Source organism: Phascolarctos cinereus, unplaced genomic scaffold (assembly GCF_003287225.1).
Source record: "Phascolarctos cinereus isolate Bilbo 61053 unplaced genomic scaffold, phaCin_HiC Scaffold_1;HRSCAF=81, whole genome shotgun sequence".
Taxonomy (NCBI): Eukaryota; Metazoa; Chordata; class Mammalia; order Diprotodontia; family Phascolarctidae; genus Phascolarctos; species Phascolarctos cinereus.
The window spans coordinates 95,958,692-95,985,364 of record NW_027555514.1 but is presented as its reverse complement, the minus strand read 5'-3'; positions in this window follow the sequence as shown (position 1 = coordinate 95,985,364).

Sequence of the window (26,673 nt, the reverse complement as noted above, 5' to 3'; positions counted from 1 at the left end):
GACAAAACCAAAATTTGAGTTATAGGAAATAACAGAATGATTTTTGTCCATGCTTAATAGATGTCAGACACAATGCTAAGCCAATATAGAAGAAATGAGTTTGTCTTTATCAGAATTATAGTGGTAGGACAAAATGTAAAGGAAAAAAGTCATCAGTAAGGGGAAATTGTATATTCAATGTATTTAAATAAATTATTATGCTTCCTAACAACTTGTTATCAGGAGGTACCTTATGAGGAATTTATTATATTAGTTAAATCACAGGTTCAGCATAAACACACATACATGCATGCATACACACATTCACGCAGAGACTTACTGGAAAATATTTCATTTTTTTTGTTTGTATAGCATCCTTCTAAAAATATGAATTCAGAGTAAAAAGCAATATGACTGATTAACAAATGAAACAATACATATGGTAATTGGAACTTCATTGCTTTCACCTGTATAATTTCGAAGGGTTCCTAATTGGTCTGCAGTTTTCTTGTCTCTTGTCTCTCCAAGTCATCCTTCACATAACTTTCAAAATGGTCTTCTTAAATTAGAGATCTGATAAAGTTATTTATTCATTAAAGAAGGGGTTCCTTTTGCATTGGCAAATGCCTAAGTTTGAGAACATAAAAAGCATCTTTTTATTTTCCAAGTATCTATTCTATGTAGAGTTGTAAACTTTTAGATATAAATTACTAGATTATTGGACATATAAAGAAGAGAACAAAAAAGAGCCTGACAATACAGTATTTCTTAAAGGTCATGTGTATTTAATTTTGAATATTATACAACATTATATATTTATTGCCAATAGTCTGGTATTAGATTAAAATTAATAGACATGCAGAGGTTCTTGTACCTAAGGTCCAATGGTATATATATTGGGCTATTTTCTGAAGAATTTACATGACAAAAAATGAAATTAAAATGCCTAGGATTGTTCTTTCTTTAACTATAGGAATAATTTTTTGCATTCTTAAAACTATGTAGAGAAGTAAGTGAGGAATTCACCAAGAACAAAGATAAAATCAACTTATTTAGTCTTTATGAAACAAATAAATTCAGATAACTTAAAATTTCAGTAACTAATCTCATTAATTAATATGAAATTTTCATTTCATATATTTTCATCATTTAAAAAAAGTCATTCATAGCATTCTAGGTATGTCCACTAAGTTTGGATTTGAGACGTGGTGAATTTCTGATTAAGGACAGGGCACATTAATTTCCCTTTTGTAGAACAAAAATTTAAGTCAAACAATTATGATCATATTGTTAAGACTAAAAAAAAATCCTAATTGGATCATGAACTTTTGAGGGAAATAGCTCCATCTCCATCACTATACTCATTGCTTATTTCAGAAGCACTAACCCAACAGAACATATGATACTTCAAAGTTTGCAAGGTATTTTATGCTTATTATTTTATTTAAATTTCAGTGTATCCATGTGAAGTATCTTCTACATGTATTAACATTACTATTTTACCAGTAAGACAATCAATTCCATTACTGGGGACTTACATCATTAGGAAATTCATTCTAATATTTGTCCAATATCTTCCTCCATGAAATTTCCAATCATTGGTCCTAGTTGTGCCCTATGGAGCCATACAACCTTCTTCTACATGACTCACGTCTTTGAAAATAAATATAATTTCCCCACCTCTCCCTATTCTTTTCATTTCTCCAGATTAGATATCCTTATTTGTTTCTTGGTCCTCTTATGACATGGTTCCCATCCTGACTCCTGCATCATCTTGCTAGTAATTCCTAAGATTTATTTTTTTGTCACCCTTGTAAGATGGCATCCAAACTGAGTACAGTACTCCAGATATGGTCTGAGTAGTGCACAGTCTAGAATAAATTGGAATAATCTTTTACATAGTCTGGAGGAGAGAAAGAGAAAGTGAATAAACATACAATGTGCTAGCCATTGTGCTAAGTACTTTACAAATATAATATCATTTGATCCCCACAACAACATACATAGGTATTGTTACGATCTCCAATTTATAGTCAAAAAAACTGAGGTAGACAGAAGGTAATTAACCTGAGAGTCACATTGCCAGTTAAATGTCTGATACTGGATTTAAATTAAGTTCTTCTTGTCTCTAAGCATAGTACTCTATCCATTGTACCACCTAGCTGCCAAAAAAGTCTAATTCTAAGGTTGCCTTAGCTTTTTTTTTAAGTAACTTATGATACTAATATACTAACCAGATTTCTGTCAACTTTGAGTCTGATAAACTTGGCTTCTAAGTCTTTATCTAAGTCACTGATAAAAACATAGAATGAACAGCACAGAGGACAGAGCTTATTGTCCACCATCTCTAATAAGCCAATTCAGAGCAGTTACAAACTACTGCATGATGATGTTAGCCTCTTTTGAAGCCTCATTAATTCTTTCAAGTTCATTCTTCCCCAGAATGGAGTGACATGCCTAGCCTCACTATCAGGAACCCAACAAGTCATATGTGATTTGCATTTAACTATATAGTTTCCTAACTTACATTCAGACTTTTTTGTATGGAATGTAGGGAGTCTAATTATAGGATTATACTATATAGTGAATTAAGTGCCATATAGTGGATTATTTCTGTCAAATAATAACTGCAAAAAATAACTTGGTAATATTTTTTTTACAGTTATTATTCTTGCCTTTTGACAAGATTTAATGGAGAGGAGGATTAATGGGTTGTGTCAATCATTAAGGTGTCTAATACAACCTCATTAATAGTTTGTGATCCACTGTTTGGGTAATGACCCAGACTTAACATTCTGTGTTAATAGTTTTGATTATTCAGGATGAATTTTTATTCACTTTATAGTATTTTTACCTTCTTAGAAATAAAAATTAAAACTGTTTTAAAGATCTTATTATTGAAAATGGTATTTCTTCGGCTTACTTACCAATTTGAATTTAGCAGATGTTTCAGGAAACAGTGGAAATATCAGTCATTCATAGAGCCTCAATTATGAGAGGGCAAATAAGGTTTTTACCTAGAGTGCCAAAATCCAAATGGAGTGATAAAAATGTGTGTGTGTATGAGATATGCTTCCTTACTTCATTGACTACCATCCTTGTACCTTTCTGTTTTTTCCTGACTGATACTTGTTCATGTTAGTTACCTTCCCACCAAAAAAAAAAAAGTCTCTCACTGTGATGTATGTTTCCAGACCTCCTAGCTAATCCATAGCCCTATGAGAGAAAGGACCAAATCCAAACCATTCCCAGGATAATCAAACCTATTATAAAGTGTTCTCTGTGTTGCCTTTTTCTTTATGCTTTTTGCCTCTGATGGGGAAAAACAACAACAAAACTCTAGCTATGTCTTTAATCACCAAATTATTTGGAATTTTTCAGATGTAATGTAGGTGGTAACATATAGACATTGCTCATCTTCTCTCTTCAACTGCATTTACTTGCATAATAGTACTCTAGTGTGTAGTGGTGCTCAGTCAACAATAAAGGCTGGCAAGATCATGTGGCCACAACATCAGTGTGTTTTATTTTGTTGTTGTTTATGTAGTACTAATTCTAGATCTATTATGCCAACTCTCATTCATACTAAGGTACTGAGTCTCAAGAGCATGGCCAACATCATGATATCAAGGAGGCTAGAAGTAGCACCAAGGGATTAGTGGTTATCATTCTAAAACTTTACCTCCCAGCCCCCTATAAAGTACTTCCCATTATGGTTATCAATTAATATTCTTTAGTCATCCATAGTTAATTAAGTTTTTTAAAGGGGGTATTTATTAAGGTGGTATAGGAAGAAGAGTTGGAACAAATTTTTCCCAAAAAACTAATATTTTCTCACAAGTACATAGATTTCAGGAGAATATGGGCTCAAATTTAAAAAGGATGTGTCATAAAGTGGTACCATCTTCTGAAAGTCTTTTTTTTTTGCTTAAGTACTCAAAATATTACTCTTAACTTCTTGTATTATTTTTTTCTCCTGAGCTCTTTACAGAGTCCTGTATCTAGTCAGTCCATGACTCACAATGTAGACACCTTCATCAACTATTTAGATTTTTCTGGGATGCTATGTTATTGATGGTAAAATGGAAAATTCTCCCTCCCACCCTTCAAAATTCATAAGGTCTTCCTCCAGTCAAAGTGGGAAGAGGTGGGGAGAGATCCAAACACTCTCCTTCCTCTATTCCCACAAACTATCCCTTCTCAAGTTTAATGATCTTATTTTCTGTTTCCAGCCACTCAAATTCCCTGGATTTTGAACTAGATCTCTTTTTTTATATAAGCCCAACAAGGTACTATCAAATCCTTAATTGGATTAGAACAGATTTTTTTTCTATTGCATCTACTTGAAATGTCTGATTTAAGGAAGTGTACCCAACTTGTTCACTCTGATTTCTAACTTTCAAGTGAAGTAGAGTAACGAATGGATCTTCCACCATCACAATCGATAGAAAAGAATAAGACAGTCTCCCACAAATACATAGAGTCCAGGGGAAAGTGGGCTCAAATTTAGAGAAAATATTCCACAAACTGGTAACATAGCTTTTGTTGTTGTTGTTGTTGTTGTTGTTATCCTTCTTCTTTTTTTCTTTTTTTTGTGCCTCCTATTTCTTCTCTTCATCTTTTTTTCTTTTTCTTCTTCATCTATGGTTGTTAGAAGGAAGGCATATACACTGAGGAGATAGTAGATGCTTTGTATACTCAAATAGTTGGCCTTTTATTATTGGCACACTATGTTGCTGAGAAAGTGGAAAGCAAAAAAAGCAAACTCCTCAGTCAACTCTAGTTTTTCCTTATAAAATGGGTTTAATGAGGCAGCTAGGTGGCAAAGTGGATAGAGCATTGGCTCTAAAGTTAGAAGGACCTGAGGTCAAATTTGGCCTCAGACATTTGACACTTATTAGCTGTGTGACCTTGGGCAAGTCACTTAACCCCAATTGCCAAAAAGTAATAAAAAAGTAAACAAAAAAAGAAAAGAAAAAATAAAATGTCTTTTTAAAGTCTCACCTTACTTTTTTAAATTCTCTAGCCTCCTTATTAAAATGTAAAAGACTTCACACTTGCAAACATTTAACACTTGTTGCTTAAAAAAATAAAATTTAATGAGCATTCTGACTAAGTTGTTTCTACATGCATAATTTCAGGGATCTTATGATTAAGTTTATTTTTGCTTTTACTTAATACAGAGTTGCTTCTTTTACCAAATATTTTCTGTGAGCTTTTTACATTTAGGTTCTATGAAAAATAAATTACGTGAGGGATCTATAGTGTTTTCTATCTTCTTCAGAATTATGTAGTTTATTTTGAGTGCTTCTACGGTAGTATAGTTGAAAGAATCCTCCAAGAAAAGCAAGAATCACTGGATGTTAGTATTGATTCTGTTACTTCGTGACTTTGAGCAAGTAGATTTGTGTTCTTGTACCTCACTTTTACCCCCATAAATTGCCAAGATTGATGGGTTAAATAGCCAGTTCTTAATGTGGAGTTCAATGCCTTGCTTTTGTTTATGAATTGGTAAATATTTCAATGTAATTGGTTTCCTTTGTAATCCTTGATATTTTATATGTGAATTTAAAAAACATGATTCTGAGAAGTGGTCCATAGGCTCACCAGACTGTTAAAAGGATCCATAATGCAAAAAAAAAAAGTTAACAACTCCTGGACTAGAGGATCTATAAGGCCATATCTAGCTTTGAAAGTATTCTACGTCCCTGTTTTCCAGAATGACTGTTTTTTTTTAAATCAGTTTTCCCTTCTTCAAACTAAATATGATTTATTGGATGATCTCATCTCCCTAGTTCTGTTAAGGTTATGGTATTCCAAGGGCAACCTTAGGCTACTTTTTTAAGTATTTACATGAACAATATAATAGGGATATTATAGAAATTATTCATGACTTTAGAAGGAAGTTGGACTATAGGAAACCTTCAGGGTAATGCACTTAGAGTCAGGAAAACTTTGTTTTAAATCCTGCATCAATATTAACTACACGACCCTGAGAAAGTCACTTGACTTTTCAATTTCAGTGTCCTCTTCTGTAAAAATAAGATTGTTGGATATGATGGCCTCTAATGTCCCTTCTAGCTTGAAATCTATGATGCTATGGTACAGTGATCTCTCAGGTACCTTCCAAGTCCAAGATTCCTTATCCTTATAATTATGCTATTTAAACAGTGTTATGAACCAGTGAAGAGTCATGTATGTGAGCATCCATCAGGACCATTCTTGACAAAGGATACCAATAACCAAGGTACTCAGTAAGGCTTCAGTAAATCAATTTAATGTCAAAAAAGATAAACAAAACCAGAATGTATAAAATTAACAGGTCCAAGGTTTGAGAGATGGAGTAGGAATCAGGAGTTGAAGCAATGATGGAAAAAAAAAAGCAAAAAGTTTACCATTCTAATACCCCAGAACAACCCAAAAGACTGTACCATTATTCAGTTTTTGTTCATTCAGCAAGCATTTTTTTAGCAGCAACTAAATATGCAGCTTGGTACTGGGTCCCATGGAACATGTAAAGTAATAAAATAACAAGCCCCTCTCATCAAGGAGCCTGCAGTCCAGCACAGTGATGTCAAGATCAAATAGAAATGGGAGTACTACACAGTATACAAAGAACATTGCAAGCTACAGATTGACTTAGAAAATGACATATTAATTATCTATATTCTATTTTATTTTTTATCTATGTTGTTAAATATTTTTCAATTACATTTTAGTCTTATTTGGGCTGTGGTCTGATGTGTTACTGGGCCACATTGATAGGTTACTTGACACCTCTGGTCTAGTAGAAAAGACAGGAAGAACTGAAGAAAATTTGAATAATAAAGCAAGGTGACAGCAATATCAGGCACCACAATAAGACAAGCAAATAGAAAAGACAGTGCTAAAAAATTATATTAAAGAAAAAGTTTATAGAAGTTAGAAAGTCTTGGAAGGCTAATTTAATCTTACCAAAGTACAATGCTTATGATACCACTTTCTAGCTCAAAAACTCCCAAATGTACACTGAATAAAGTCTGAATTCTTCAGACTAGCATCAGTCTATTATCTAGCTTATTATCTTACACTACTTCCCATTAAGCATTCTATAGTTTTAACTACAGTAACCTTTATTTCTAGAAAGTGTTCCTTTTATCACTCATTGTTGAAATCCTTTATGTGCCACCTCTTCCAGGAATCCTTCCTTGAACACCTCAATGAATCTTTGCCTACTTCTATCTTTCCTTTATCCATAATATATTTTGTACCTCTTTTGTATGCTTTTCACTACTAACTTATGTTAACATCACTTGGAGGACTTATTCTCTCTTGGTAGATTTCAGGCTCCTTCAGAGTAAAGATTGTAACATTCACTTTTGTACTCCCCAATGCTTAACCCAAGGCCATCCATATAGTAGCTACTTAAGGCATGTTTGTTAAATTATTCTACTTTGTAATTTAGTACTCTGAAGTACCTACCTATGCTTGACATGTAGTTAAGAAAATGAGACACATTTGTTAAATTAAGCATGCATGTCATTTAGATGACGGTGAAGAGTCTAGTCTACATCTAGAGCCAAATGTTTATATAGGGGAATAGTAGAAGATAATCTTTAAAAAGGTGTTTTAAGACAAAATTATAGAAAACTTTGAATACTGGGTCAATGAATTGAGAAATTTTCCTGTAAGCAATAGGACGTCATCCAGTGTGGCAGGATGAGCACACAGTATGTTAACCTGTAAGTGGGCACCTTGGCTTGGACAGGTTATGAGTCAGATATTATATGAGTAAAGATTATACTTTTGGAGTCTAGGAGATGGATTAAAGAAAAAAAGAAAAACACCTTAAAATGTGTCTTGACTCAAAAAACAAACAAACAACTCTTTATAAAGAGCTCACCTGGTAGGTTTCATTTTTGCATTTGCTGGACCTATTAAGTAATTTCATATACTTGTCAATCTGCAAAGTTAGTGTAAAGGACAAAGGTGAAGTCAGAGTGTTATGGGACTGGGGAAACACATTTACTTATTTACCATGGCCATAAAATTAAGTTGTTTCAGTTCAACTTACTGAAATCTTCAGAAATCAATGCCAGTGTCTAACCTTATTTTAACAGTACTTTGAAGAGTTTGCTGTATATTTGTTATGAATTTTTTTCATGAACCAGAATATTTTTCATTTTATTCTTATTTCTAATTTTCACAATTCAGTGACTTGAAAGTTTCCACTGCCAAATAGAACAGTTTGGAATGCAAAACAAGTTCATGTGTAATGATCTTTGCAGAAGGAAAGGAAAGAGATATAATAGGTGAACTTTGGGCTCAGGTCAAAAAACCACAAAGGCTGAAACATGTACAACCACTCATTGTGATTGAAGGCTTTTTTGGTGTTTAAAGGAAGTGTGTTTTTACGTAGTGGTTTGTCTGTAGACCAGGGCAGTAAATTATAAAATTTCTAACAATGACTGTGGGCCATCTGTTTCTCAGAAAGTTTGTCTGACACCACATGTCCAGAAAAATTAACTTGCTGAGATTCCATGTAAAAAAAAAAGATTTATTTCTCATATTTTGGAAGGGATGCACATGGAACATTGAGGGGACACCATCATAGCCAGCCAGCCACCTAAGTTATCTCCAGTGATAAAGGAGATAACAGATATCACAGTAATATTGTTCTCACATGCATTTTTCACATTCAACCATGGAATATGTAGTGGATAATATTGATATTTTTAAACATTTTTCAAAAAAATATGATAGCTGTAATTCTTTAATATTTTTATAACAATCTCCTTACATTGGTTAATGGGGAATACAGCAAGTAAAAACGTGTCCTTTTTGCCACAGGTTCACATTCTAATCCTTTTTCCTTTATCCATAAATAAAGAGAACCACTATTACAACAGTGTTAACAAATTCTTATGTCTTTATGCTGTTATATTACCAGTAAAAAAAAAATAAGTAGTTCTGGTTTAGCGTTGCACAAGGGAGCATTTAGAGTCAATTGAATGCAATCCTTAATTTCCATTTCATGTTCACATTTTCTTAATACGCATGAAGTACTTCAAGTTGAGAAAGAATTCCTCTTTCAGCTGTTAGCTCACACAAATCTTCTCACCTTAACCTTCTCTGCTCTTCCAACTAATCCTTTAACTCATAATTTTCTCTCTTTTTTCCTATTCTTCCTACTTTGCACCCAACCATTCCCAAACCATGTATTGTGTCAAATATGTGCATAATAGTATGATAGGCACTTTCAAAATGGATGCACTATTTAAGAAAGTCATCTTTACACATGAAAATTGGAATTAAAAAGAAGAGAAATTGGGACACTTAAGCATACATGTTTGTAAGTTCAAATTTACTTAGGTTTGATAAACAACCTTAGTGGGAAGAGCACTAGACTTAGAGAAAGAAGACATGGCTTTGAGTTCTGCCTCTGAAACTTACTAGGTATATTATGGTAGGCAAGCAACTTAACTTAAGCCTCAATTCCCTTGTGAACAAAATAATATAGGGATAATATAAAATAAAAAGGGATAGTAATTAGATTATTTATCTTTCGTTATTAGGAAGGTACTGTTTATGTATGCTTATTTACAAACAGATGTATGAGTCAGGCAATGGCACTGTGGAAAGAATTTTTGTCTTCGGTGACAAAGTTGGACCCTGAAATCATGTCTTAAAAAATTTTAACATTCCAAAGTACAACAAAATTTCCATGCACATTAAAAAAATAGAAAAATAAAGTGTAAGTATACTAAAAAACACATGGAACAAATGGAACACTGCTACATATTTCAGGAATTTGAACAATGCTCATTTTCTTCCCCTCTTTCCCTCTACTATAATAAGATTTTGTGCCTTTTCCCATAATGTAATTTACACTTGTCTGCCTCCTTTCCTTGTCTCTCAATATATTTTCTTAGATAAGATTAATCCACTTGGATCCATTTAACCCACTTGATTAGATTTTTGTTTATCATTGCATCAAAGTCAACTCATACCCACCCCATCTATGTATACCCCTTTAACATGGTGTAAAAACAATACAGTTCTGAAGAGTTACAAGTGTCATCTTCCCTTGTAGGGAAGTAAATAGTTTGCCTTTATTAATAACATGTTGTTTCTTTCTGTCTCATTTACCTCTCTGTGTCTCTCTTGAGTCTTGTATTTGAAGACCAAATTATCTGTTGAGCTCTGGTCTTTTCATCAGGAAGATTTGGAAGTCCCCATTTAATTTAATATCCATCTCCTCCCCTGAAAGATTAGGCTTATTTTCACTGGGTAGTTGATCCTTGGTTGTAATCCAAGCTCCTTTGCCTTATGGAATATCATATTCCATGCCCTGTGGTCTTTTAACGTAGAAGCTGCAAGGTCCTGTGTAATCCTGACTGTGGTTCCGTGATATTTAAATTGTTTCTTTCTGGCTGCTTGCAGTATTTTCTCTTTGACCTGGCAATTTTGGAATTTGGCTACTATATTCCTTGGAGTTTTCAATTTGATATCTCTTTCAGGAGGGGATTGGTGGATTCTTTCTATGGCTATTTTACCCTCTGGTTCTAGGACCTCAAGGCAGTTTTCTTTGATGATTTCCTGATAGATACTGTCCAGGCTCTTTTTTTTTAATCATGATTTTCAGGTAGATTACTAATTTTTAAATTGTCTCTACTGGATCTATTTTCCAGGTCAGTTATTTTACCAATGAGGTATTTTATGTTTTTGTCTATTTTTTTTCATTCTTTTGTTTCTGTTTGACTGATTCTTGCTCTCTCATAGAGTCATTAGCTTCTATTTGCCCAATTCTAATTTTTAACAAATTGTTTTCTTCTATGAGATTTTGTGCCTCCTTCCCCATTTGGGCAATTGTATTTTTTTTAGGAACTTGTTTTCTTCAGTTAATTTTTTTCCTTCATTTTCTAAGCTATTGCCTCTGTCTTGCATACTTCTCATTTCTTTTCCCAATTTTTCTTCTACCTCTCTTTTTTGACTTTAAAAATCTTCCTTGAGCTCTTCCAAGAAGGCTTTTTGGGCTTCAGACCAGTTCATATTCCTTTTTGAGGTTCCAGATGTGGGTTTGTTCACAATGTTGTCCTCTTCAGAATTTCTGCCTTGATCTTCACTCTTCCCATAGTAAGAATCTATAATATGTTTCTTTTTGCTCATAGTGTTAGCTTATTTCCTGGCCTTTAAAGAGATTGAGCTCTCCTACTGGGGAGCAAGGGACACTGACCCAAACTTCTTGTGTTGGGAACCCAGGACCTGGTCACTGGCTTTACCCAGGTCTTTCTTTCCTTTCACTTTCTTCAGCTTCTTATAAATGGATGTTGCAGGATGTATATCTGCCTAGGGTCCCTTGGAGTGCTTCCCAGAGTTTTGCTGAAGCACTAGGATACTTGACTGCTTTAGAACACCAAGGAACATGGTGGTTTTCCAAGCTGGTTTGCACTGGTTCCCCTGCCCTCAATGAGGCAGTCAGGGGTCCTGGTGTGTTTGCCTGTTCCATCACCTGGGTTTCAAGATCTCCTCCTGATATGCTGAGGTGGGGCTTTCCACTAGCTTGCTGGGACATCTCCTGTTCTGTACTGCTCCCCTTTCCCCAGGGCAAGAGGGGTCTTTCCTATTAATCCTTCAAGCTACCTGGTCTACCAGACTGCTGGACCTCATCTTTCTTCTGGGTTCAACTGTTCCAGCATTTTTCCCAGGGCAATATTTTCTGGGCTTTCAGAGGTTAATAAGGGACAGTAAGAGGTACACTAAGTACTTCTCACTCTGCCATCTTGGCTTCCGGAAGCAGAAGCTGTTTCAGGAATTTGAAAAGGAACAAATGGGAAAGGGAAGACAACTTTTTGGTAGCCATCAAACTATCAATCCTAACAATCAGAACCATGGCTAGGACCCACATAGTCCTGGAGTTTATCTCTCTGGAAGGAATGATGTTGTTGCTGACAAAAGTCATGTTATCCTTTTCTGAGAATAATCATAGGGAAAGCAGCTGAGGAAAAGAGGAATGGGATTATCTTCAGTTTATGTGTAATAGAGTAGACCATAAAACCAGAAATCTTTCTAGATGGCAAAAGAATTGGGTATAGTGAACATCTCAATGAAGAAGAAGAAAAAAAAATACTAGGAAAAAAGATCAACTGTAAATGATCCCAATCTATTTCCTTGTATCTATACTGCTCAGCAATTGGCAGAAATAAACACCTACTTCCACCATTCATTCTTTTGCTTATAGCAGAGTAGCTAGCTTATTCTTATGTAATATGATTTTAGGAGTGTTTAGAAGGTCCATTACCTGAAACTAACTTTTTCAAAATTCTGATGTGAAACATTCAATTCTACATTTAGTGTTCTATTCCTTTGGTTCAAGGCTTTGATTTCTACTGTAAATCAGATACTCTTGTGAGGTGTCACACTTCAATATGTTGCAGATTAGCAGGAATGTTCCAGAATATTTTTATGTTCATCAAAGTGAAGGAATATTGGGGAAAGTGAGGATCACAGGGTTTAGAACTGAGAGAGATTCTAACTGAACCATGTTATCTAAAATATTAGGAAAGTGAGAATAATAATAATAGAATAATCAAGGGGCTAGCTCAAAGTAACGTGAAAAGTCAGTAGCAGAGCTAAGATTTAAGACTGAGGACTCTCATTCCCAATCTGGTCCTCTTCTCAGTAAACTGTTACCAGATCATTTGAGTTCAGATTAGGTATGCTAGAGGAGAGGGAAAGAAGGATGGGCTAGAGGTGGTAAGGACATATTTCTCTAGCACATTTTCCTCTAGGGCAAACCCTATCTGTTAACTGCTGCAGTTAATAAAATTTTTCCAATTCTGCCAGTGAATGGCACACCCAGTTTATTTCTTCTAAAGCACTTACTTTCTAACTTTTTTGTCCTATAAATCACCTGGGCATTGTAAAACAGCCTTTAGAACATTTCCATTTTCCCCCATCTTTCCTTTAAGAAGATAGGCGCACAGTGTTATGTATTTGGGGGTATTTCTCTGGGTAATTAAGCATTATTGTGGTTCCTTGTTAAAAGTGCTTAGTTTAAGTTTTTAAATTGGATTAGAATCTGCAACAGAAAATTCAGATTAAATGCAAAAAAGATGGTGTGTGTGTGTGTTTCATTATGGATAAGCCTGAAAGTGACAAGTCATGTCATAGCAGGTCCAGTTTGAGAGTCACTGTCCTTGAGGTTAATCTAAAGCCAAGCTGCAGTGTTGGCAGAAGCTACAAATCTTATAAGATCAGGTATTCACAGTGAACCCAGTGAAATGAATAGCTCTATATTAAAATAAACAAGGGGCAGCTAGGTGGGGCAATGGATAGAGCAGTAGGCTTAGAATCAGAAAATATGATCTTGATGAGTCCAAATCTAGACTCAGACATTAGCTGCGTGACCCTGGGCAAGTCACTTAACCCTGTTTGCCTCACTTTCCTCATCTATAAAATAAGCTGGAGAAGGAAATGGCAAACCACTCCAGTATCTTTGTCAAGAAAAACCTCGCAATGGTGTCATGGAGAGTTAGACATGATTGAACAACAACAAAATGAACAGACAAATAATGCCAAACACATACACTCTCTCCTATACACATATACCATTAATCTAAAAATATAATTCTGGAAGGTCAACATATTTCAAAAGTAGCTTTACATCCTGGCCCTAATTCAGCTAGTTCAAATCTTATTTTCTTCTTATCTCATGGGAAGTGGGGATGTGGGGAGAAAGAGAGAAATGAAAGGGTTTTTTTTTTGGTCATTTTCTTTTAGACTTCTGGAGAGCAATCACATTTGGAGGACTTAAAAGGAGTCATGTTTTCATGTTTTGTTTTAAGATACCTCATACACCAGTAGACACTTGAAAGAGTAGTTTCAAAGGCACTATCTCCCCATTTTTAGCTCTTTCTCTTTGTATATGTATGTATGTGGTGTTTTATATTGGTAGCATTCTATAGAGAGAACTAGATGAGACTGGGTCAAGTGGGATAGCTTCTAAAGAAGTAGCTATTATAAAACCTTTGGATGAAATGAAGCAGTTGGTCCAGATGATTTCTGGGTTGTTTTCAGCTTTCCAAGGCAGTGATCTTTCCTCTTATACTGTTTTCAGACCAGCCCACTCCCATTCAGACTTGGGAGAGTTGCTTTCGCTTTGCTTAATAGTTCTCTTGTGCCTTGCCAGGCAGTTGCTCATCACTCTAATAGCCTAACACTTAACAAGGGACAAGCTGTAGAAGGTATCTGAATGCATAACACCTGTCCTATCTTTTGTTCTCAAAACATTTTAATCTACTTACAAATATAGAGAATGAATATGTAACAGATGACAAGGAGTCATTGGAAAATGGGTGGTATTTACATTTCAACAATATCTTTGTCATAATGTATGCTTTAGTATTTGGAAACATGCATAAGTATTCAAGAGAGAGAATGATTTTTTTTTTTTGTATAGCACTGTAAATTAACAGAACTTGAAAGTACATCAGTGCATTTTTCAGTCAGTCAAACAGGGTTCATTAGGTGATTACTGTGCCAGGTACTGTACTAAGTTCTGGGGATATAAAGAAATGCAAAACATTCCCTGTTCTCAAGGAGCTTACTTTTCAATGGGAGAAACAATATGCAAGAATTAAGTATATATGTGCCAGATATGTATCCAGTAAATGTATGGTAATCTCAGAGGGACTGCCCTAGTAGCTAGGGGAATTGGAAATAGCTTCCTGGAGTAGATAATATTTTAATCATTGCTTAAAAGATCTCAGGGAAACCAAGAGGCAGAAATGAAGGTACTAGAATAGGCATGGGGACAGCCAATGAAAAGGTACAGAGACTGGAAATCCAGTCATGTTTGAAGACTGAAGGTAAGACTGTGTTATTAGATTATGAAATGCCTAGAGGGAAGGAAAAGGTGACAAAGCCAGAAAGATTAGGAAAAGGTCAGGTTATGATTCTCACATGCTCTGATTTTAAGGGTGGAGTCCACATCACCAAATTAATCAAAGAAGACTAAGATAACTAAATGCAGTTAATCACTCATGAGCATAAGATTGTGTTGTTTGTTGTTCAGTCTTCAGTCTTGTTCAATTCTTCATGACCCCATTTGGGCTTTTCTTGACAAAGATACTGGAACAGTTTGCCATTTCCTTCTCCAGTTCATTTTACAGATGAGGAAACTGAGGGAAACAGCATTAGGTGACTTAACCAGGGTCACACAACGAGTAAGTGTCTGAGGCCATATTTGAATATAAGTCTTCCTGACTCCAGGCCTGGGACTCTGTCCGCTGTGCCATGTAGCTGTCCAAAGTATAGTTTGATGTGAACAAATCCTTAATAAATTTGGGAATAGTTAAGTGCTTTAGTGTTTCTGTCTTCCTTGTCCTCCTAGAAGATTACTTTGGGAAAATTTGATCAGAAGATTTTACTCTTTTTCAATCCAAACAGATTGTTCAGAATGCTAGTGTCTGATGGCAGCAACTGCAACGGGAGCCAACTTGAGGCCCCTTTTTGCTTGCGAGAGAGTACACACCCCCACCTCCCTTCCCATTTTTTGTTTTGGGTGGGGGTGGAAGGTGAAAATTGTTGTACCAACTATTCTTATTAAGCCACATTAGTGAATACCCATCTCTTACGGCTAATTTATTATCTGGCTAATCTATATCAGCTGATTACCACCTAGGAAACTACACGGGTGAGACTCATGAGGTATTATGTTACAGAAAACTACCAACCCTTTAGTGTTTTATCTAGCATCCTGAGGAGGCAGTAATCAGCCACACTTTGTGAATCTGATCTGCAAGTGTGAGTGCACATTGGGAAAGTGATCCCTGAGACTGTAGCCCCATCATACAAATAAGGAATACTCATAAAAATAGTATTTAGCCATGGTCACATAAAAAAATAATGCTTACTAGGCACTGGCTACTGTACCTAGCTAGCACTGTGCTAGATGCTTTGAAAACAAAGTCCACAAAGTCACTTAACCCCATTGCCTAGCCAAAAAAAACAAAAACAAAAAGGGGGGGGAAGCTAGGTGGCACAGTGGATAGAGCACTGGCCCTGGATTCAGGAGGACCTGAGTTCAAATCTAACCTCAGACACATAACACTTACTAGGTGTGTGACCCTGGGCAAGTCGCTTAACCCCATTGCCTAGCCAAAAAAACAAAAACTAAAGCTGAAACAAAGTTCACAAAAAGTCTTTGCCCTTAGGATGTAAATTCTGTTGAAGTGGTGTTAAAGGATGGAGGAAGGGTGTGAACCAAGACCTTTATATTCAATATCCATTCCTCCTATTTTTCTCTACACCATTATCTCTTGATTCTGGCTGATGTCTTTGAGTACATCTTCAATAGTGGAATTAGTGCATTACTCAGTACCATATTTTTTTTTCTACCTCTATAGAATAAGGAATGTGTCTCTTTCAAGAGCAATTATTCCCTAATTATCCAGTGGTTTGTAGGTCACTGAAATTATCCCTCAATTTATTTGCACTGGGGACACATAAAAGACATGAAGTAAACAGGAGAAGGAAGGTACATACGTTATCAACAAAATTTATGACTGAGAAAGATAGGCCTTTCAGTAAGCAAAAATGAAGAATAACTCTGGGGTAATTTACATATTCTGTGTATATGATTGCCATAACAAAGGTACACAAGAAAGGCCCCAAAAATATCTGATGGCCTCCTGTGGGAACAAAAGGAAAGACATGTTCAGGTGTTATATGTGGTGGGCAAGGAATTATAGATTACAAACTACACCATTGGAAGGTAGAGTCCACATCAGTGAGATCACACATGCATTAGGATATTAGAAGTACCGGTGGCAGATAGGCAAATATTCTGGAATAATTAATACAAATGAATATGGGGTCCAAGCTTCCCCACCCCAGGTAAAACGGTATTTTATTTTATTTTACTTTATTTTATTTTTAATTTCATCTATTTTTTTGTCTAGACAATGGGGTTGAGCAACTTGCCCAGGGTCACACAGCTAGTAAATGTTATGTGTCCGAGGATGGATTTGAACTCAGGTCCTCCTGAATCCAGCATCAGTGCGCCACCTAGCTGCCCCATGAAACTGTATTTTAAACATATTCCTAGGAGTATAGTCCATAGTACTAGCCCTTTCTATTTTCCTGGGCTTTTGAAATCAGGAGTTCCTTGCTCTAGTTTAATGGGGTCACATGAATGTTCTGATTAAGAACTGTTTTATTGTTCTATCATAAAATACATACTTCACCATCATAAGAGAAAGTAGAAAACTGCTAGTTTCTAGTTCTTGAAGATTTAGGTACTAGTGCTCTAGATATATCAGAGGTGTCATACACACAGATTTCTGAGTGTGGCCTGAACCAGATTAAAGTCTTATTTGGTAATATTTAACAAAATAAATAAAAACACAGTAAAATGTAGGAAACATTAAAATTTAAAACTATAAATAGGTAGCCTGAAGGAAATCTTATGTACTGAATAATTACTCCTATTTCTATTTGAGATTGACACAACTGATCCATAGGATTTAATATAACAATAGTCTATCCCCACCCTACCTATCTATTTTTTTTTCTTCATTACTTCTCTATGCTAATACCTCTGCTCTGACAAATCTACTCTTTACCTTCCCATAGACACACTATGACCATGTTCCATTGGCATATTGTCACTTTGGTCCTCTGACCAAGAATCTTCTTCCCACCTATAATCCAAATATCCCGATGTTAAAATTCAGTGCACAATCTAGTTTCCCCCAAAAGCCACATTTTAATCCTCTGCTTTTAATGTTCTTCTCTGCAACCTGGCAGTACAAACAATCTGCTACATATAATTAAGCATTTCCGTTTGCACTGGATTGTAATGCTTGTGATTTTTTCATGTTAGTCTAGTGTAGCAATAAGGTTGTAAGGTTCTTGAGAAGTAACATGTCGAGAGAGCATAGCACAAAACTGATCATTTCTATAATTTAAGTGTGTCTATAAATGTTAAAGGATGGATCAACAATATGCAACAGTCTCAAAAAAAGAATGCATGGTCTCTTGTTTAAGCAGTCTCTATTGAGATTAACAGTTGCTTTTTCTTTGCCTTCTAAATTCTAATTCACTTTTTTTTGGTTCATACCCAAATAGTGCCAATCTTTCTTATTGGGTTCTTATTAGATATTTAGTGTAATCTGAATTTATTAAGAGCACTAAATGTAATTTTCTACTTAAAAGTATCATTATAATTTTGGATACTGTTCAGCAATTTTTTTCTTATCAAAATGCTTTCTGGTTGATTTCCTTCCTTATTTTTCCTATTAAATGATGTAAATTTGAGTAGAGTGTGTGTGTGTGTGTGTTGTGTGTGTGTGTGTATGTGTATGTTTTTCTGACTTTAGTGAGGTAGTGTAGATTCATGTCTATTCTCTTCAGCCTTTAAATGACCCGTATTGGTTTTGGTATTTTTCTCACTTTAGCTCCTGAATATTTTGTTGCTTTCCATTCAATCTTTCTGGTTTGTGTTATTTCTAATACTTTATAAGTATTTATCTTATTTTAAAAATCACTTGTCTGTGGATCCTGCTCATAATCCTGCTCATTCCAATTTGACTGAATTCACCAATGTAATATGCCATTACATAATTAGGGTACAAAATTTTACATAGAAAAATTTATATATCTTATATAACAGCTTTGTTGTTAATAGAAAATGGTATTTCTAGTTCCTTTACTGGATAAGAGTATGTTACAATGTATTGAAGAGCACATGAGGAAGGGAAGAAAAAAAATCATCAGGTACTACTGATTGCCTGCTATGATCTCAGCAATATATATAGACAGTGTGGTATACAAGAACAGAAGAAAAATGCCCTGACCTTATGGAGCTTTCAGACTAGTTGAGGGAAATATTTTGAACATATGTGAAGAAACTAGAGAATAATGCAAAGTATATAATCAAAATAATACAAAATACTAATCAAGGGCAGATTTGTGTGGTACCATTTATTACTGTTTTAGGTGCTCAGATAAGGAAAAGATCATTGTGGGGCAATTGCATATTCATTAAGCATCTCCAATGGGCCTGAGCACTGGAATAGGTACTCGGGATATAAGTATAAAGAATGAATAAATCCTTACCTGAAACAAGCTTACATTTTAAAGAGGTAGATAGTGTTATATAGATAGAGAGAGAGAGAGAAAGAGATAGATAGATGGATGGATATATGTATTACATATATTAATGTGCATACTACTAATGCATAGTATACATCTCTATATGTATGTATGCATACATATGCAAAGTAAGTAGATGAAAGGTACCTGGAGAGAAACAACACTAATTTTACCCTATACCAGGAGTTCTTAACCTGATATTTAGGAACTTTTTAATTAAATATTTCTTTTCATCACTATGTTTCAATATAATTGGTTTATTTTGAAATGCAGATTATTTTATTTTAAGTATTTAGAAATATTTTCTCAGAAGGGATGCATAATTTTCACTAGAATGTTGATGGAACACAGAACACACACAAAAAAGGTAAAAAAAAATATACTGTCACTAGTATATATGATGGAATTGAATGGAGAAAGACTTAAAGCAGGAAAATGAGTTAGGAGGCTGATGAAATAATTTATGCAAAATTAATATATATGTATATATTCATACACATATATGTATAACTTATATTACTTGCTTTATTAATGGATGAGGGAGGTAGCTGGAAAGAAAGAATTTGTAATTCAAATTATAAAATAATGTCAAAATAAATAAAGGATAATTATATATTAAGAAATATGCAAGAGTTTATAGGGCCTTGAAATAAGGTGGTAATTATGTAAGATGAGAAAAGGCACATAAAAGATGTTGTTGAAGGGATACTCATCAGTTGGGAATGGCTAAATGAGTTGTGTCATATTCCAATACAGTTGTATTATAAGAAAATGCAAAGTGAAGTGAACAGAAACAGGAAAATGTTGTGCACAGTAACAGCAATATTATAAAAATGATCAATTGTGAAAGACTTACTAATTCTGATCTCAGAAACTCATGTCCTACTGATTCCAGGGCTACTGATCTAGCCCCTGCACCACCTACCTGCATCCCCTCTTTTTCACTCCACTAGCCCACACCAAGTGCTTTTATTTGCCAACCCCCTTTCTACAGAGGTTGTGATGCCCTCAGCCCTGGGCACAAAGAGCAACTTTGGGGAAGTCTAGGCAGAACCCACTACTACAATGGTTCTGCAAAAACTATGAAGGATGATGCCCTTTGGGGCCCAGTTACTAACCCACTGACCTGCCATGGCTAGGCCATATGTGTCCAAAGAGTAGTCAAAGGATCTGTTCTGCAGGGCACAAAGCCCTCAGCTGGGCAGATTGGGCTGTTAGGTTCATGGGGAAGCAGTCCTGGGAAGGGAGAGGTCTTGCAGTTGGGAGAACATGTGAAGGACCATTTTTTCTGCTGAGGCTTCAAGAACCCCAAAGGGGAAAAATACAGTGATCCATGGCAGTTTCAAAGGACTTATAATGAAAAGTGGTATCCATCTTCACAGAGAGAGAACTGATGAACTCTGCGTGCAAATTGAAGTGTAATTTTTTTCACTTTAATTTTCTTGATTTTCTTTTGTAATATGGCTAATATGGAAATATGTTTTTGTGTGATTTCACCTATATAATTGATATCATATTGCTTGCCTTCTAAATGAGTGGGGAAGTGGTTGGGAGAGGAAGAAAATTTGGAACTCAAAATTAAAAAAAGAATGTTAAAAACCTAGACCACCTAGATTAAAAAAAAAGATGTGAAGGATAAAAGCAAAAAAAAAATGCAATAGAAAAAAAAATTTGACCCTTGAAACGAGCATAGGGTTCAAATTGTCAGAGATGGGAAACATTCTAAGTTAATACACAGATGTGGGAATGGATTGAGGGTCTTCAGTAACAAGTTGGAAAATTAAACTTGATATGATAAGCATTAATGAACCATTTAAAGTCCTTCAATAAAAATTGGGGGAGGTGGAAGTTGTGTTTTAGGAAGATACAGCTAGTAGCAATATGTAGCAAAGAACAGAGGAGGTAAAGTCTATAATAAAGGAAGCAAGCTCAATACTCCAATAATCTAGGTGTTGAGATGACTGTGGTGGTGGGTATGACAATGCCATATAAGGTGAAGTGAATAATAATTTGATAAAATCAACATGAGGTGGGAAGGAAGATGAAAGAGAATGAAAGCTGAATGGTTTTGAATTGGAGGGTTCAGGAGACTGATGATTCCATTGACAACGAGGCAGACAAAGAAAATGGAAAATTAAAAAGTAAAAGTAGTTGGTAGAAAATATAATTTTAGACAGTTTTTCATCAAGTGAATATAATCTACAGATAGCTGGAAATTTGAAACCTGTAAAATAGAAGAGAGGATAGGCTGGAGGTATAGATGTGGAACTTATCCTATAAGAAGTATGGGTGAATGCACCCATTTAGTTCATGGTTTTAGGTTATGGTTTATGATTTTAGGCAGAACTCAGGCAAAACAAACTTGATAAAAAAGGACAAAGCAAAGCTGAAACTTGAGGGAATTAGTAGTGAACAAAAAAAAATTGTCAGTGGGTTCTGTGTACCCCCATCATATGCATCAATTACAAAACTAAGTGGATCTCATCTTTCAGCCACCTCCTGTTTTCTTCTCAGTCATGAATCCCCTTTATTTGTTCTCCAATTGCCAGAGAAACATAGATTATTTTATTCTTTCTCCAAGAAACATCTTCAATCCAGAAATTCCTGTCTCCCTGTAGAAGACCTGATCGTCAAATTGCTTGCTTTAGGGACTCTCAAAGCTGCAGCTTCCCACAGGGAAGACCTTAAGGCTGTTGCCGACCCAGAAATCTCCCCTGAAGAGAAGACTAAATTATTTCAGTATCTAAAAATAGAAATTCTCCTTACTCTCCACAGCAGGTTCATGTTTGTGAACACTAACTATGTTCTAGTCGAGGAAACAATCCAGAAAGACAGCAGAAAATCAGATGTTAATGGAATTGGAAATAAGAAGGTACCCAGTGAATGTCAGAAAGCCAGGAACAGGGCCTAGAAGGGAATGAAGATTGATCAACCTGGGCCATGCCACCAAATGGAGGCCCCAGAAGGAACTCATCAGTTAGGGAAGGGGCCTAGGCTGACTGAAAATACTCCAGGGTGAGAGGGTCTCAAGAATGCTTTTATATTCCAGGGTTAGGAGGCACCAGGTACTGAGGCATGGTTTTGAAGTTCAGAAAATCAGGGATAGAGCTGGGTAGGAAAACTTGTCCCTGACATAAAACATATAGTTTACATATTATATCAACATTCTTAGGCTTTTTTCTGCCAGTGATCCTTGACCTGAATCAAAACATTTGATCTAATTGTAATTTGACTATGACCTTCATAAATTGCAAATTATTTTATGAAATGATTAGTACCATGTGGCTTTCTCAGCTGAGGAGCATAAAAGCAGTCTAGTAATGCTTCTAAAATTATTTCATATGATTTTTTTCTAAATTTATTTTTGTCAGTTTTTTTATGTACTCTGCTTCATACTTCAATTGTAGTTAACTGTATGGTTCACACCCTGGCCACTTTGTTTACATTATTTTTAATAAGTATATTATCTGGTTATGCAATATTAAATATTATGTCATACAGGAAGGCAGGGTGATGAAACCCAACTAACTAACTAACTATTATATTAATAAGTTAGTTAAATAATTGTTATGTAATTCCTATTATACAGTACTGTTAGAATTTAAATACATTTGGATTCCCGTGAAATATTTTACTCTCTGAGAGACTTTAATTCACTAATAAATGTTTAAGTACCTCCTATGAACCAAAATTTCTAATTACTGGAGAAATAAGGAGAAAAAAAATCAAATGGTATCTTCTCTCAAAACTACATTCTTCATGAACTAATTTCAAAAAACACTTCTTCATTTTGAACTGAATGATATATTGAGGAATGTTAGCATTGGTAATTGAAGAAAACATTATTTTTCTTCAGTATACCTACAATATAACATAAAATGTTTTGTGATATAATATTTTGGGTTTGTATATGCTTATTTACTTAGTTTTATGGTAAAATGTTATTTTAGTTTATAATTTGCAAAAATAAAAACTGGCCACAAAGGATAACATATAAAATGGAAATATTTATATCTAGGAGAGTACATATGTACATAGTTGTTTTTTCATATTTTGATTTAACTGACAAATATCCCAACTTACATAGTTGAAAATATGTGTTTTTGTTTTCAATAAATAGATAATTCCACAAAGCTCAGGAGAAAACATTAAGTTCAGTTAGAGTCCCTGAGATTTGTAAGTTACAAATTAAGCTTGTGCATTTAGTTTTTAAAGTTCATATATTTTGAAAAAAACAAACTTGGTTTGAATAAAGTGCTTAGACTAATGCAAAATTAGTACAAAACACCCTTAATGAAACACTGAATTCCTTTTTCCCTTTTCCCTTTTTTAATGATAGAAAATTAAACAGTAATGTATTTTTAAATAGACTAATTAGCAGTTGAAAATGAAGCATTTTTGTACGGTGAGTGAAATTATATGCTCGTGTTTATCTTATTCTTATATTAGCTTGATTCATTTTGGTCCTTGAAATAATTTGCTCCTTAAGCCATATCCAATATCTACAGAAGTTAAAGTTTATCTGTCTATTGGCCTAGTGTATATAATTTGCTTTTATTTTCTTTGTTTTAGTCATAATTGAGTTGCTTTGTTAATTTACTGATATGGAAGTTACTCGTGTTGAAAGTGGTAACCATTTAGTACAACACTATACCAACCCACAGCAGCAATATTTATGTAGTGCTTTAACGTTTTGAAAGCACTATGCAAATAATATCTCATTTTGTCCTGACGGCAACTATAAGAGGGACGTGCTATTGTTATCCTTTTTATGGATAAGGAAGCTAGTCAGAAAGAGGTTAAGTAACTTGTACCACATAGCTACTGTTTGAAGCCAGATTTTTTTACTCAGGTCTTCCTGACTGTAGGTCCATGACTTTGTCTACTGTGCTATCTAGCTACCTTTATAGGTTTTATTTCCTTTTAAATAATATTTATGCTTTATTTTTTAGTTTTTATTCCAATATGTGTGATATTTTAAAATAATTTCATGTATTTTCCATGAATTTGAAGTGCTATAAGTGAGTTCTAGTGTAGCTATGGCAATTTAGAGCAGAAACAATGTATAATATGCAATTCAGTCTCTATGGGAAATTTGTATAAATGAGGTCTGAGCAATAGCTATGAGAAAACATAAAACAAATGTGTGAGAGAACATGAGAAATAGGTATCCCCAAATGCCCCAGTACCCCTAAATACTCTCTGTGTTTAAATCACTTGAAAATGATAAATGACTAGACTGAAAATAAAATATTTTCCCACTTTAAATAAATCAAATGAGATTTACAGCAAAGATATGTTTTGAAAATGTGTAATATTTCTTATTCTTAACATGCACCAAATGGAAATCTTAGTTCCTCCTCTGTAAATGAGACAAAACTAAAGAACTTGAAAGCTCTGGAGAGGAAAATAACCATGACTAACTCTCACAATGATTCATATATTCTCAGAAGGTATTTGAATCTCTTTCCTTCGTTGAACTCAGCTTCTTTGATAGAAAAATGGGAAAAATACAAGGCCTTTACCCATCTCATGGAGATATTTTGATTTGAGAGTTAGTGTCTTTGAAAGCAAATGCTAATAAGGCACTTATGCACATGCCTAAAATTACTGTCTATTAGAATAATGTCTCCTTTCTAAATGTGCTAATCCTTTAGACTCTGGCAATGCTAATAGGAATTGTAATTTTTGTCAATGTGGACATTTTTTCCATGTAGTACAGAAATCAATTCATCTACTATATGTCAATATATTGTCTTGATGAGTGACTATGGTCAAAACCATCTGACACTTGAAATCCTACTTTGTGTATATGTATATATGTGTTTGTGTGTGTTTGTGTGTGTGTATGATTAGCTTTTGAACTGAATAAATGAACTCAAAACATTTGTAGTCTGACTGCCTCTTTGGCCTACCACTTTTTACCAGTGCATAAGTTCCATTTTTTCTCACTTTTTCATATAAGTTATTGATAACATACCATGGCCTCTTTATATCTACCATGCATTTTTCATAGCTTTATCAGAAATTTACCGCTATAATTTTTTTCTTTTGTTCCACAATTTTCAACCATCTTGTACCTCTTGTAAGCGTTACAGAGATAGGCATTTTAAATAGTGAGAGATTTAGAATCATTGAGAACACTCTTAAGTTTTACCATTATGTGTATTCTGTCTTGATCTCCTTCTTCTAGGTCATTATGCATCTGAAGTATACTCCTATAATGTCCATATTGATGTGCTAATATGTATGGGATGATCATTCAGCCCTATATCATAAACTAGAAAATATATTTTTCATGCATTTTGTTTTTCCATTGCATATTGATCAACTGTAACATATGTGTATTATCATTACTGCCATTGAAAAAAAGTTTTGTTGTATTTCAGAGTTAAATGCAATGGGTATAGTAGATTTTAAAAAATGAATTGCATTATTTAAAAAAAAAAAGATTAGAAAATATTAATTGACCATAGCTTTAGATTAAGCGATGATCCATGATACTTAAGTGACTTATGATGGACCTGTAAATGCTAATGAATTAGTTTGTTGGACCAGCTCCTAAGTGAACCCAAGTTTGTGGCTCCTTTCTAGTTTTTGTCTCCCTGAAAAAAAGAAGGTACGAACATACTTGCCCTGGATTCAGTGTAAAGCTAAAATATGGTGCTACTGAGTTATAAACCTTTGACATACTACAGTATTTGAATGATTGACTAAGCGACTGAGGGTGATGGACAATGGTCTGCAGGTGTTAAACGGAATTTTTTTTCATTTCATTGAACATTTTGGAATGCATTTAGTGTAACCGAAATTTAATATATGTAATTTTTTAAATTTAACTTTAAAAAAAATCGACTAAATAGATATAAGATGGTTTAGCCATTGCTAGATGCCAGCTAAGGTACTTAGTAAATTAAAAGCTAATATGAATGTATATTGTGATATTTCTACCCACAAAAACTAATGTGGTTTTCATTTTTATTTATCTTGGTCAAGACCTTGGTAATTTCAGTAGTGTGGAGATTATCTTATATAGAAAATTCCTTACCAATTCAGATAATCAGTTGTTCAGTAACCCACATTTTTATAGAATTGCTAAAGTAACTTGAAAAGTTAAGGGTTTTTGTTTGTTTTTTTAACTCATGATCAAAAATTTAGTATATATCAGAAGCAAGGCATGAATCCTGGACTTCCTGATATCAAAGCTGGCCCTCAAACTCTTATGTCAAATTGCCTCTCTAATAAGCTCTATTCATAAGAATATAGCATCCAGAAAAATGGTGGTAATAATACTTTCCCAAGTATCTGGCCATCTGTTTGAAATCTTGTCAAATTCTCAGCACCACATTTTAGGAGTACCATTGACATCCTAGAATGGGTCTTGTGGAGGGGTTAATGCCTCCAAATCTTGGTAATCCAATATTCCTCTTTCTTATATCAGTTTCTTCCCCCCCCACAAACCTATTATACATAGGTTTGAACTCTCATTTTTGGAACCTACCTCAAGCTGTTTTACCATCTGTACCATTTGGTCATAGCAAATAATGGGCAAGTACC